The sequence below is a fragment of the Dipodomys spectabilis genome, unplaced genomic scaffold, assembly GCF_019054845.1.
Source record: "Dipodomys spectabilis isolate Male_0828 unplaced genomic scaffold, ASM1905484v1 ptg000071l, whole genome shotgun sequence".
Lineage (NCBI taxonomy): Eukaryota > Metazoa > Chordata > Mammalia > Rodentia > Heteromyidae > Dipodomys > Dipodomys spectabilis.
In genome coordinates, this window is record NW_024870748.1 from 2,341,414 (window position 1) to 2,354,165 (window position 12,752).

The following is a 12,752-nucleotide window of genomic DNA, read 5'->3' on the forward strand; positions in this document are numbered from 1 at the left end:
ATGCATATAAGCATACATATTTTTTCATATATGTTAAAGAAATAACCTCTGACTTTCACATATGACAGAATACATGTATCCTTTGTCTCTCTGATCCTGACTTACTTGTCTTAATTTTTCCAGGTCCAGATATTTCCCTGCAAATGACATCATATTCTTACTGAATGAGTAAGATTCCATTGTATTTGTGCATTATTGGCCATCTGAGCTGTTTCCATAACTTGGCTATGGTGAATAGTGCAGCAACCAATATGAATGTGCAAATGTCTTTATGGAATCCTGGCTTGTAATCTTTTGGATAAATTCCCAAGAGTAGTATCCCTAGATCATAGGGTAGTGCTATGTTTAATATTTTGAGGACTCTCCACACTGTTTGCCATAGTTTACATTCTCACCAACAGTCCAATAGACACAGGAAGAAATGTTCAACATCTCTGGCCATAAAGGAAATGTGAATCAAACCAACACTAAGATCCCATTTTGTTACAGCAAGAATGGCCATTATCAAGAATACAAACAATAGCAAATGCTGATAAGGATTTGGGGAAATAGGTGTATATTTTATCTCCTTGTCATTTCTCTTTGTAATTGCCTAATAATGAATGATATGGAATCAACTTTCATGTCCTTATTGTCATCTGTATGTCTTTCATGATGAAATACCTGTTTTAATCCTTTGCCTAATTTTGAAGGCCTTATTGAGGTATAATCACTATACCAAAGAACTGTACATGTTTAAAGTACAACTTGGTAAGTTTAGACATGAGCATGTACTCATAATATGATAAACAAAATAAAGGAACATATCTTTTATCTCCCAAAACTTCCTTGTGTTTCCCTCTTTTCTTTGTGTCAGTCATGAGGCTTGAATTTCGCCTGGGCACTGTCCCTGAGCTCTTTAGCTTAAGGATAGCACAATACCACTTGAAGCCACAGGTCCAATTCTGGTTTTTAATTGGTTAATTGGAGATAAGAGTCTGCCAGGGCTGGTTTGAACCTTAATACTCAAATCTCATCCTCCTGAGTAGCTAGGATAACAGGTATGAACCACTGGTGCCTGACTGTCTCCCCCTTTTCTAATAGTAGGAACACTTAATAGGAGAAGTATCTTTTTTTTTTTTTTTTGGGTCCGGTCCTGGGCCTGAACTCTGGGCCTGGGCGCTGTCTCTCAGCTCTTCAGCTCAAGGCTAGCGCTCTTCCACTTGAGCCACAGCGCCACTTCCGGCTTTTTTCTTATGTGGTGCTGAGGAATCGAACCCAGGGCCTCGAGCATGCAAGGCAAGCGCTCTACCACTGAGCCACCTTCCCAGCCCAGGAGAAGGATCTTTTTAACATGGTTTTACATATACAAAAACTGTTTTCAACTATTAGAACCACATTGTATATTAATCACTAAAACTTACTTAAATTGTTGGTCATTTTTAAAATGTGTAGTTTTCTAAGATTGTTTTGAGAGTTCCTTATGTATTCTAGATATCTGATATTCTGATATCCCATATCAGATATGTTTTGTAAATTTTTTCTTCTAATCCCTGATTCCTCTCCCTCCCTCCCTCCCTCCCTCCCTCCCTCCCTCCCTCCCTTCCTCCTTCCTTCCTTCCTTCCTTCCTTCCTTCCTTCCTTCCTTCCTTCCTTCCTTCCTTCCTTCCTTCCTTCCTTCCTTCCTTCCTTCCTTTGTACCTTCCTTCCTTTGCAATATTGTGGATCAATCTCAAGTCTTCATATCTGCTAGGCAAGTACTCTATGATTCAGCTACATCCTCAACTCAGCTTGTTAATTTCTACAAAGAAGTCTACTGCATTTTCATTAAGACTGTGTTGAATTTGGAGGCCAATTTGGAAAAAATCCTGCAAATCTCTGATCCATGAACATAGTTTTTACCTCTTAATTTAATCTTTCTATTTATTTATTTAGTTTAGTTCATCAATATTCTGTAGTTTTCTCCGTTCATATATTTTGTTAGGTTTATCAAGTATTTTGTTTTTATTTTGCTATTACAGTCATGGTATTGTTTGTTAAATTTTAATTTCAAATTGATTGATTGATTTTTGTGTATTGACCTTGTATCTTAGGATTTTGCTTTGTTGTTGAGCACTGTGCTTTACACAGCCTAGGTAAGTACCACTGAGCTGCACACTAGTATGCTAGTAGCTTTTATGGTATGCTCTTCGGGATTCTTAATGCAGGTGATTACAAAATATATGAATAAAGATCATTTCATTTCTTCACCATCAATATTTATGTCTTTTACTCTTTCTCCATTTTCTTGGGTAGAACCTGCAGTAAGATGTTGAATAGATGTGGCAAGAACAGGTATCATGTTCCTGAATACAGAGGAAAATATTTCAATCTTTTATAGCTAAATGTGATGTTTTGTACATAGATGCCCTTTACTGAGTTGGGGTTGTTCCTTTCTGTTCCTATATTCCTAATAATCTTTTAAAGAGAATCTTAAATGAATCGCCATTTTATCAGATGCCTTTTCAGCATCTTTGTGTGTGTGTATGTGTGTGTGTGTGTGTGTGAGTGTGTGTGTCGGTGTGTGTGTCTGTGTGTCTGTGTGCCAGTCTTGGGCCTTGAGCTCAGGGCCATGGTATTGTGCCTAAGCTTTTTTGCTGAAGGCCAGTGCTCTACTACACTTAAGCCACAGCTCTACTTCTGGCTTTTTTGCCGATAAGAGTCTCATGAATTTTTCTTCCTGGGCTGGTTTCTGTGTTCCTCAAGTCTCAGCCGCCTGTGTAGCTAGGATTACAAAACCACTAGTGCCTGGCAGTTTTCAGCATCTTTTGAAATGATCACATGGTTCTTATTTTCAATCTGATGACATGGTAAATTATACTGACTAACTTTTCAAATTTCAAATAGTCTTGTATCCCAAGGATAGACCATTCTTAGCCATGAGGTATAATTTGGTATGCGAGATGTGATTTTTAAAAATGTTTCTGAGAGGGATATTTGTATATTCATGAAGGATATTGGCCTGTAGTTTTCTTACAATGTCTTTAGTGTGATATTGACTTGGTTTTGGATTGGAGTTATTTAAGCAGGTATTGGGGCTGAATTTGGGGTTGGTTTGAGGCAACAGTGTTTTATATAAGAAGGGCAAGTTTCTCGAAGGCTTGGGTTTGCTTTCCTTTACTTCGCAAAACCACATCATTTACTTTACCTCTCAAACCTGAAAGTGGCACTACAGTTTCAAATAGTCTCTTGTGATTCTTAGAGCTTTAGTAATTTTTTTCTTGTTGATCCTGGGCTTGAACTCAGAGCCTGGGCTCTGTCCCTGAACACTTTTACTCAAGGCTAGTGCTCTACCACTTTGAACCACTGCACCACTTATGGTTTTCTGGTGGTTAATTGGAGATAAGAGTCTCACAGACTTTCCTGCCCTGGCTGGCTTTGAACTATGACCCTCAGATCTCAGCCTTCTGTGTAGCTAGGATTACAGGTGTGAGACACCAGTGTCTGGCTAGCTTTAGCAATATTTTTGTCAATCGTGGGGCCTGAACTCTGGGCTTGGGCACTGTCCCTCAACTCTTTAGCTCAAGGATAGTGTACTATCACTTGAACCACAGCATCACTTGTGGCTTTTTCTGTTTATGTGGGACTGAGGAATCGAACCCAAGGCCTCATGCATGCAAGGCAAGCACTCTACCTCTGAGCCACCTTCCCAGACCTGCTTTAGCAATTTTTATCTCCCTTTTTTACCCCATTTCCAAATTAACAACTCATTGCACAACAGAGAGTCATTTCCTTTATGTGAATCAGCTAATGAAATAAGGAAAAATTCAGGTAAGAGATGCTTAGAGGCTTAGATGCTGCTTTTGTTGAACCACCAAATTAACAAAAGTAGGAGGAAAGTTTGGCATCTGCCTCCATGTTTTATCTGATTTTGCTAGAATTCATTCTCTCTGCAGTTACTTTGCATCACCTTTTTTTTTTTTTCCAGTTGTGGGGCTTGAACTTTGGGCCTGGGCACTGTCCCTCAGCTCTTCAGCTCAAGGCAAGAGCTCTACCACTTGAGCCACAGCACCACTTTTGGTTTTCTGGTGGTTTATTGGAGATAAAAGTCTCCAAGACTTTCCTTCCCAGGCTGGCTTTGAACCTCTATCCTCAGATCTCAGCTTCCTGAGTAGCTAGGATTACAGGCCTGAGCCACCAGCACCCAGCTGCATCACCTTTTAATGTGAGAAGGAGTGAACTTATCACTGATCAATAACATCTTTATGGGGACTGAAATTACCCCTAAGCAACAATAGTTTCCATAGAGAAGACCATCCACCAAGAAACAACGACTTATTTAATAGTGACCAGTATTGATGTGATAACAACTTTTCTGGAACCCTTCCAAAATAAATTCTGGAATAATGATCAATCAACCCGTACTTTGACCAGGACTGTTTAATAATTATATGTACCTCTCTCATCCTTCCCCCAGTTCCTTATCTGTAAAAGATGGCTGAAGATATTTTTTCCATGGAATAACTGTGCTATGTAATGAACTTCCTTTCTTTGCCCTTCATCATGTCTCTTTATTGGGCATATAGAGTGGGTAGCTGGACCCGATATGTAGAATTCCTAGAGTTTGGCTCTGGGGAATCAAAATTTCAGTTTCAGTGCTTGCTTTGGCAACACATATACTAAAATTGGAATGATACAGAGAAGATTAGCATGGCCTCTGCACAAGGATGACACACAAATTCATGAAGCATTCCATATTTTTGGCCATACTAAAGCTATCAACACAACCATGTTTATTGAAACATTAATTACCATAGCTAAGATATGGAACCAACCCAGATGCCCCTCAGTAGATGAATGGATTAAGAAAATGTGGTATATATATATATATATATACACACACATATATATATATATATATATATATATATATATATATATACATAATAGAATTCTATGCTTCCATCAGAAAGAATGACATCACCCCATTTGTAAGGAAATGGAAAGACTTAGAAAAAATCATATTAAGTGAAGTAAGCCAGACTCAAATAAACATAGATAACATGGTTTCCCTTATTTGTAATAATTAGTATATGTCTAGGATAGTCCTAGCAGATGAGCGGAATAACTCAATAGCTATGTACATGCAGTCATATAAGATGATGCTAAGCAAAATGAACTCCAAGACATGGACACGAGAGGCTATTCTTTGTTGTTGTTGTTGGTGGTGGTGGTGGTGGTCATGGGGCTTGAAGTCTGGGCCTGGGCACTGTCCCTCAGCTCTTCAACTCAAGGCTAGCACTCTACCACTTGAGCAACAGCGCCACTTCTGGTTTTCTGGTGGTTCCTGCCCAGCTGGCTTTGAACCGCAATCCTCAGATCCAGCTTCCTGAGTAGCTAGGATTACAGGCGTGAGCCACCAGCACCCAATTCTTGTTGTTGTTGTTTTTAATTTACTATGTGATTTTTTTTTCTTTTGTGTTCTTCCCCCTATGGTTTATCCCCTGTTGTCACTGTATTTGATTTTGGTACCCTGGGTATTGTTTATCTGAATTAGGGAAGGGAAGGGGAACAACAAAATGGTGAGACAAAGAACAAAGTGTGAACCAATGCAACAGTGATACACACAAGATGATATATTGGAAATGAATTGTACAACTTGGGGTTGTGGGGGGAGGGAAAGTGCAAGAAAAATGAGGGAGAGGGTAACAAGTTCAACAAGAAATGTACTTGCTACACTACGTATGTAATGTAACCCCTCTGTACATCACCTTGACAATAAAATTAAATTAAAAAACTCAGTTTCAGAGAGACCTACAGGAATATCTTTTTCTAAGCTTAGGGTAGACTTGAATGATTTCTAGAGTGCCTGCACACACTGTCACCCGGGCTCAAGACATGCTGAGGGGGAACTTCATCAAGCTTGTGAATGGGGGCACTTTCAAATCATCATCTTTACATAGCAAAGATTTGAGAGTTCTCTGTAGTACTCAGAGTAGTTAACAAGCATTCTGGTACTGACTAATGATTACAGCTGTACATAAAATAGAAAGATTAGAGTCTCAGTTGTCTGCTTAATATGTAAATGTATCCAGTTATGTGTGAAAGCTTTTAATGAAGCAACTTGTACTTCTGTTTTCTGCATTGAGAGTGATTGATGAAAAAATACTTTTACAATCCCATCAGAAACTAGCAGCCAGCAGGCCATTTGAAAGAGACTGTGCTGCTGCCTGGCCTAGGGCTAGGAAGCAGTAGTGTGGGTTTGTATTTCTCTGGGCATTAGGAAGTAAACTTTCCTATCCTCATCTGAGCTTACAGAGTTATTGGGGATGGATTGGCAAATAACTACTCACTCATATACCTATAATCAGTTCTTCCTTATACGTATGGATGTGATAGCAGCTACTAGGCACTGTACTGTGCTTATACTATTTCCCTGAAACAATCATACCAATCTTAGAAGATATGAATTAATATATCCTTGCTTTGCATAGTAGAGAAACAGGCTCAGAGAAGGGAAGTTCTTTGCTTAATTTCACCCTTTTAGTTAGAGGCTAGGCTGGAATTTAAATTCAGATCTCCATGTCTATTTATCTGAAGCTCCTACCATGACACAGCACTGTCTTTCTCACTGCTGAGGATGGTGATATCTGCCCTCAAGGTTTATTTCAGTTACTTGTAACCAGATGGGCTTGGAAAGACTAGAAGTGCTTTCAGTGTCTGTAGTTAGAAGCAGATACAAGATTGGGTCTAACGCCCACCACATGCATGTGCATGTGTACACACACACACACACACACACACACACACACACACACACACACACACCACACACACAGTGCTTTCAGCCTTTCATAAGAAAGAGTGATTTGAATGGCATCTTCCCTGAAGTCAGTTTATGAATACTGCATGACTTCACTTGCTATTTGTGTAGCCACGTGGGGTTTTCTTTTTCTCTGTGGAGACCTTAGTGGCTAGTAAATTTTGCTTTATGGAGTCTAGTTAGTTGGGGAGATTATACACATACACACACACACACACACACACACACACACACACACACATACACACACACACACACCACTTACTATGCAACAGAAACATGTCTAATCACTATCTACATAGAAGCACATTTACATCATCCTCCCAATAGAAGGAGGGGCTTCCCTATTAAGAATCATTGTATTTCCATTTCACACACATATATACTGAGACATAGAGGTTCAGCTAGGTTATATTACCCTAGCTATTAGGGAGAGCAGAACTGGGATTTGAGTGCAATGTGTAGAAACTCTAGACCTGCCCTGGTTCATAAGGTAACCGCTAGCTCCAGGTGGCTATTTATATTGAAATTAATATAAATGAAGTTTTAAAAATTCACTTTCTCAGTGATACGTAACACATTTCAAACTTGACACCAACCTGTGGCTAGTGGCTGGTGTAGGGATTGGTCTATAGAGAATTCTTCCATCATCACAAGAAGTGGGGTGGACTAATTTTGTGCTTTAAAACATTAAACGGTACTTAGCTGTTACAATCTAGTCAAAGACAATCTTCTAAGTGTATCCTCTCATATGGCATCACCTGTTTCTTTTCTCAGTTTTCTATTCTTTTGTTGTTAGCTTGATTAAAGGATAGGATGTTTTTTTGGTTGGTCATGGGGCTTGAAATCTTGGCCTGAGCACTGTCCCTGAGCTCTGCAGCTCAAGGCGAGCACTCTACCACTTGAGCCACAGAGCCACTTCTGGTTTTTCTGGTGGTTAATTGGAGATTAGAGTCTTCAGACTTTACTGCCTGGGCTGGCTTTGAACTGGGATTCTCAAATCTCAGCCTCCTGAGTAGGATTACAGGTGTGAACCATTGGCGCCTGGTGGAAAATATTTTTTGTCCTTTAAAAACCAAGCTTTAAAATCTGACTTAAGCTTAATCACCTTACCACCACCATTTTTATCTCAGACCCTTACTGGACTTTAAAGTTTGAAGAGCTACAACGTATTGCCCAGGATTTTACTTTAGGTTAGGTTTACCAGGCCTTTCTGGGAGCCCCAAACATGTCAGGGTTCCTTTCTACTTCTTTCTCTAGACTTTGGCCTTTATCAAATCAGTCTGATATATTGCCTGAAGAGGGGAAAAAGAGAAGCTTCCAAATAATTGTGGTAGAAGAGAAGTTTGCAGCAGTGCTGTGCTATACTGATTTATTGGCATTACCACAAAATCCTTCAGGTCTGGGACAAGCAGGATAGATGATTGACAATGATTCCCAAAATTGATTTTTATGGATTTTTGTAGCAATTCCCTGAAGGGTGGGGTTTTTTGTGGGGGGAATCAACAAGGCTTAACATTCCTTGATCCCTGAAATAAATTTCTCTTTGGGCCTTTCAGGTAGTGTGTAAATACCTTCTTCCCTTCAGAGGGAAGGTGTGATGTCTACTCAGTCACTCACATATATCAGGAAGTCATAGTATTGCCCAATTTCCCCTACAGATATTGAGACAAGTGCAATTAGGGGATGTTTGAATGAGAGAGGTGGAATGTTGCAGACATACCAGACACATATAAGTTAGTTCTTTCTTTAGCTTGTAGGTTCAAACTCAAGAGGGAAGATTTGCAAAGACTCTCCCTCCTTCATATAATGCCTGTCCCAGGTAAATTCTTGTCAGGGCAAATCAGGACCAGAATTTCAAGAATGATAATAATGAGCTTTCAAAGCACAGTGCTTATTTGTAGATAGGATTAGCATCTGCACTTGATATATAGCAGGTGTTCAGCAGCCATATTGTTAGAAGGCAGAACTCTTATCAAGCATCCAGGACCCAGGTAAGAAAAACTGGGACAGCACATGTGTATGAGTCACTGATGGTCTTCATTTCTTCTTCTTCTTCTTATTTTTTGAAGCAACCTGTTTTCCTGATGTGTGTTGTTATAAAACCTTTTTTCAATGTGCCTTGCAGAGCTCACCAGAATAGGAATATCAAGCTCTTCTGTGTGGATGGCTTGCTGCAGTTTGAAAGCATTTCAAATTCTTTATCTCACTTCACTCTCACTCATTTTCTATGAGCTAGGGAGGACAGCAGTGTCATCTCCATTTTAATGGCAAGGAGATTAGTATGTCCGGTTCTTCTCTTTGTTATGATAAGCCATCCACAGTCCTAAGGTATTAGAATTGTTTCTTGTCTGCTTTCTTGTGAGTATTCCAGGCAAAGGAGCTTCATCTTTTATTCCTTAGTTTCTACCACCAAGACCCAGAGTAAATGCTTGTTTGAATGATGGGAATTTTAGGACTTCACTGTTGGACGCTCACAAGGAAAGTTAGTCCTTTAGAAGGTTTCCTTCTCATACATTAGGCAACTAGATGGGGTTATCAGGTGTACTAGAGCAGGCCCTGACTAACTAGAAAGTAGAGAGCTAAATGAAGCTCTTGTATCTGGCAGAAAATTTCTCCCAAGGACCTGTTAGACAAGAATATTCCGATACTTCTTAGAAAGGAAGATTTAGTAAGAAAGACTGTGCAATAGGGGACAGTAATTAAACTCAAGTTTGAATACAATAAGGAGAAGTGGACATGAATAGCCAAAAAGTAGAGTAAGGAGATCAGTGAGTGGAAAATTACTAAAAGGAGTTTGACTTGCCATTGAGGCCACAGGTAACTTAACAGGATTCTTTCTAATGGCAGGCCTAGGACATCATTCTTCCTTAGGTGACTGGGACTGAACCCAAGGGCTGGTGTAGGACTTACCAATCAATGGTGTTGGAAGGGGATGAAGAATCTGATCAGGTATTGGAGGTGGGGTAGTTTTGCTAAATCAAGGAATTCAGTTTAACAGCATTCTTTGCTAAAGATAGGCCAAGGGTAGGGCGAAGGATAAGGCCTTGTTAAAAAGGGCTTAGAGGATCCTCACTAAAGTGTTGTCAAGAAGGAAGTTTGTGAAGCCTAGTCTTCTGGAGCATAGTTTTGGTTATTAAATTTAGCATTTTTTACACCACTATAATCTCTATTTGCCTGCTGCATTCATAAGCATACATGGTAGGAAACTGCAGGCAATGCCAGTGTTTACCAAAAAGAGCCGCTGAAGGGAATCATCTAGGAAACTGTTAAAAACACTTAGGCTTGGGTCCTAATAAGTCCTTATTAATGAAAAGGGGATGAGGCAAGTTTCTGCTTAGAAAGTTTTCCTGTATTTCTCAGCCTGAGTTAGGTATGGGGTGATAGGTTTACACTATGGCTTGACTAAGAGGGCAATAAAGAGGGAATGGGTGCTGGCTATTTGGGGGAGATGATGGGTTGGAGTAGAAGCAGACGAGGCTGGAAGTTATCTCACCACTATCTTTATCCTTTTCCCCAGATATGGGATCCCGCTATAGTTGGAGGACACCAGAACTTGTGTATTCATCAAAATGGCAAATTAAGTGAATATTATTTGTAAAATTTGTCACCTTCTTAGGCCTTTCTCTCCCCACCCCTTTGACACCTCTGTATTCCTCAGACATTTGATACCATCCCATTCTCTTTGTGGTCTTCTGAAATAACATCCTGCTCTCTTGAGAAATGCTGGTTAATCATTGTTCACTAAGATTCATATTGCTGCTAGGAAGGACTGGCATTCTTAAAAAAGGATGAACCCAGAAGAGACTAAATGTCTGAAACAGGAAATTCAGATATTTGAGAGGGGGTAGCAAGGTTTCATGTGTGTTTCTGTCTAGAGGTGGGAGAAGGAGGAAATGTGGATTGCTGTTTGTCTATATCTAAAGTCATATACTTTGAGTATGCCCTAGATTCACAGGAATTTCAAATAGATATTAGACATAGCTCTATCCTTTTCCTAAAAGGAAGGAAAAATGAAAGCTTTAAAGTAAAACCCTGACTCCCAGGTAAGATGCAACCCTTCCTGAAATAGCACTATGTCAGCAGAACATGTCTCATTGGCTCATTATCAGGTGAGGACATTATTTCTGGCAGCTTCTGAAAGCCACAGCCTCTTGGAAAAAAATATCTTCCTGAGGATTTAATGCTGCTTGCTCTCACGTTCTCAGGAGTGCTTTAGCTAGATCTGCGCCTTTTCTCTCTTTTTTTGGGCCTCCTTTTAAAATGCTAATTAAATTTGCTTGATCTCTGCTCCTCACCGCGCCCCCCCCAGCTAATTTTGGAGATCAAGAAAGGGGGCTTGATATGTATAAAAGATGCGCTTGTCTTTCCACCTGAGCTACCTTTGTATTTCATTCCCTTTTATTGCAGGAAATTGTGTTAGGGCCCTAAACACTAACATACATAACATTGATTGTATTCTGCATAACAAATTGGATTAGGATAATTACCACACAGATGTTAAAAAACCCTGAATGCAAATCAATGCAATTAGTCATGACTTAATATACTATAATTCACACATTGGAATGTCTTATTGTGATTATACTATTTTAGAACTAAATGCTTTAACAAAAAAAAGGAGGGGAAGAAAAGAATTCTTTTGCTCTGATGCTGCACGTGCTCTGAACGAGAAATTGTCTTATGCTAATTTGGAATTTCACTACTAAGAATTCTTATTAACTAATCAGATCCTTGAATTTCTCTTGCCCCCTTTTATATAGAGAAAGCTGCTTCTTTAGCAAGACAATTTCATGCACAATTCAACTTGAATGCCACCATTATGAACAAAGAAATTTGCACAGCGATTCTTTTGACAAACATGGTTTTGGAAAATGGAGCTGTGGGTGGGGGTGGGGGGCAGGCCCTCCTCCAAATGATGGCTGGGACTAGGAAACAAAGCAGGGAGACTCTAAGTAATTGGAATGCATCCAAATAGCCAGCACTAAGAGGACCTGTCACAGGGCAAGTGGGCTCTGAACTGCAACAAAGGGCTGTGCAGCTTGTGCTTAGCGGAGGGACTGAACAAGGAATGAACTCTTGCCCCAGATTCTTGCTCCAAGCTGTGCACCCAATTCAGAGCTGCATTTGACACAAGTAAAGGCACCTTTTTCTAATTCAAACATAGGTGTCTTATGGGCACCAGGCACGATTTTGGTCACAGAAAAAAAAATAATTGAAAATGTCATTGCTAGAAATGGGACTCCTTGAGTTTGAACTGTGAACTCCAATCCAAATTCTAATCTTCTTTGGTTGATCCTACTCTTGCTGCTTTAAGCTTGCTTAGAATTGCTGACAGCTTAAGGTGCACTTAGAACCTACATTTTAAACTCAAATACGCGCTATTTGGAGTTGTCCCATAGCTTGTTTTATGTTGAAGCTTTGCATGCCTAATAGATCTTGGGGGACCTTCTTGGGCTTGTGTCATCATTATCCTTTCAAGATTTCCCCCTCCCACATAAGGCTGTCAGATTTAGTAAATGAAAACACATAATGTCAGTTAAATTTGAATTTTAGATATGCACACATATGTTTTTACTTAACACAAGTACTCCCTGTGCAATATTTTGGACATACTTATACCACAAAAATGTTATTTATCTGAAACTCAAGTTTAACTGAGTGTTCTGTGTCTTATTTGGCAACCCTAAACTCACCAGAGTACCAAGCATTGAGTTTGATAGGTAAATTAGTGGTTCGTGCTATTGCAGGGTCACCTGGAGGTGATTAAAGTCCAAATTGCTAGATTCTCTCCCCCAGAGTTTCTGATTCAGTACTTGGGGGATAGTTTCTGGAAAATCTGCACTTTTTTTTCAGTTGTAGGGTTTGAACTCTGGTCCTGGGCGCTGTCCCTGAGCTCTTCAGCTCAAGGCAAATGCTCTACCACTAGAGCCACAGCACCACTTCCGGTTAATTGGAAATAAGAGTTTCT

At 39.8% G+C, this 12,752-nt stretch overlaps 1 non-coding gene across 1 annotated transcript; it reads left to right on the forward strand.

Moving 5' to 3' along the window:
• Positions 1–4,613: 4,613 nt before the first annotated feature.
• On the forward strand, positions 4,614–4,720 carry LOC122109992. The gene has a single exon (XR_006147793.1). It is a non-coding gene; the product is annotated as a U6 spliceosomal RNA (small nuclear RNA).
• The last annotated feature ends 8,032 nt before the right edge of the window (positions 4,721–12,752 follow it).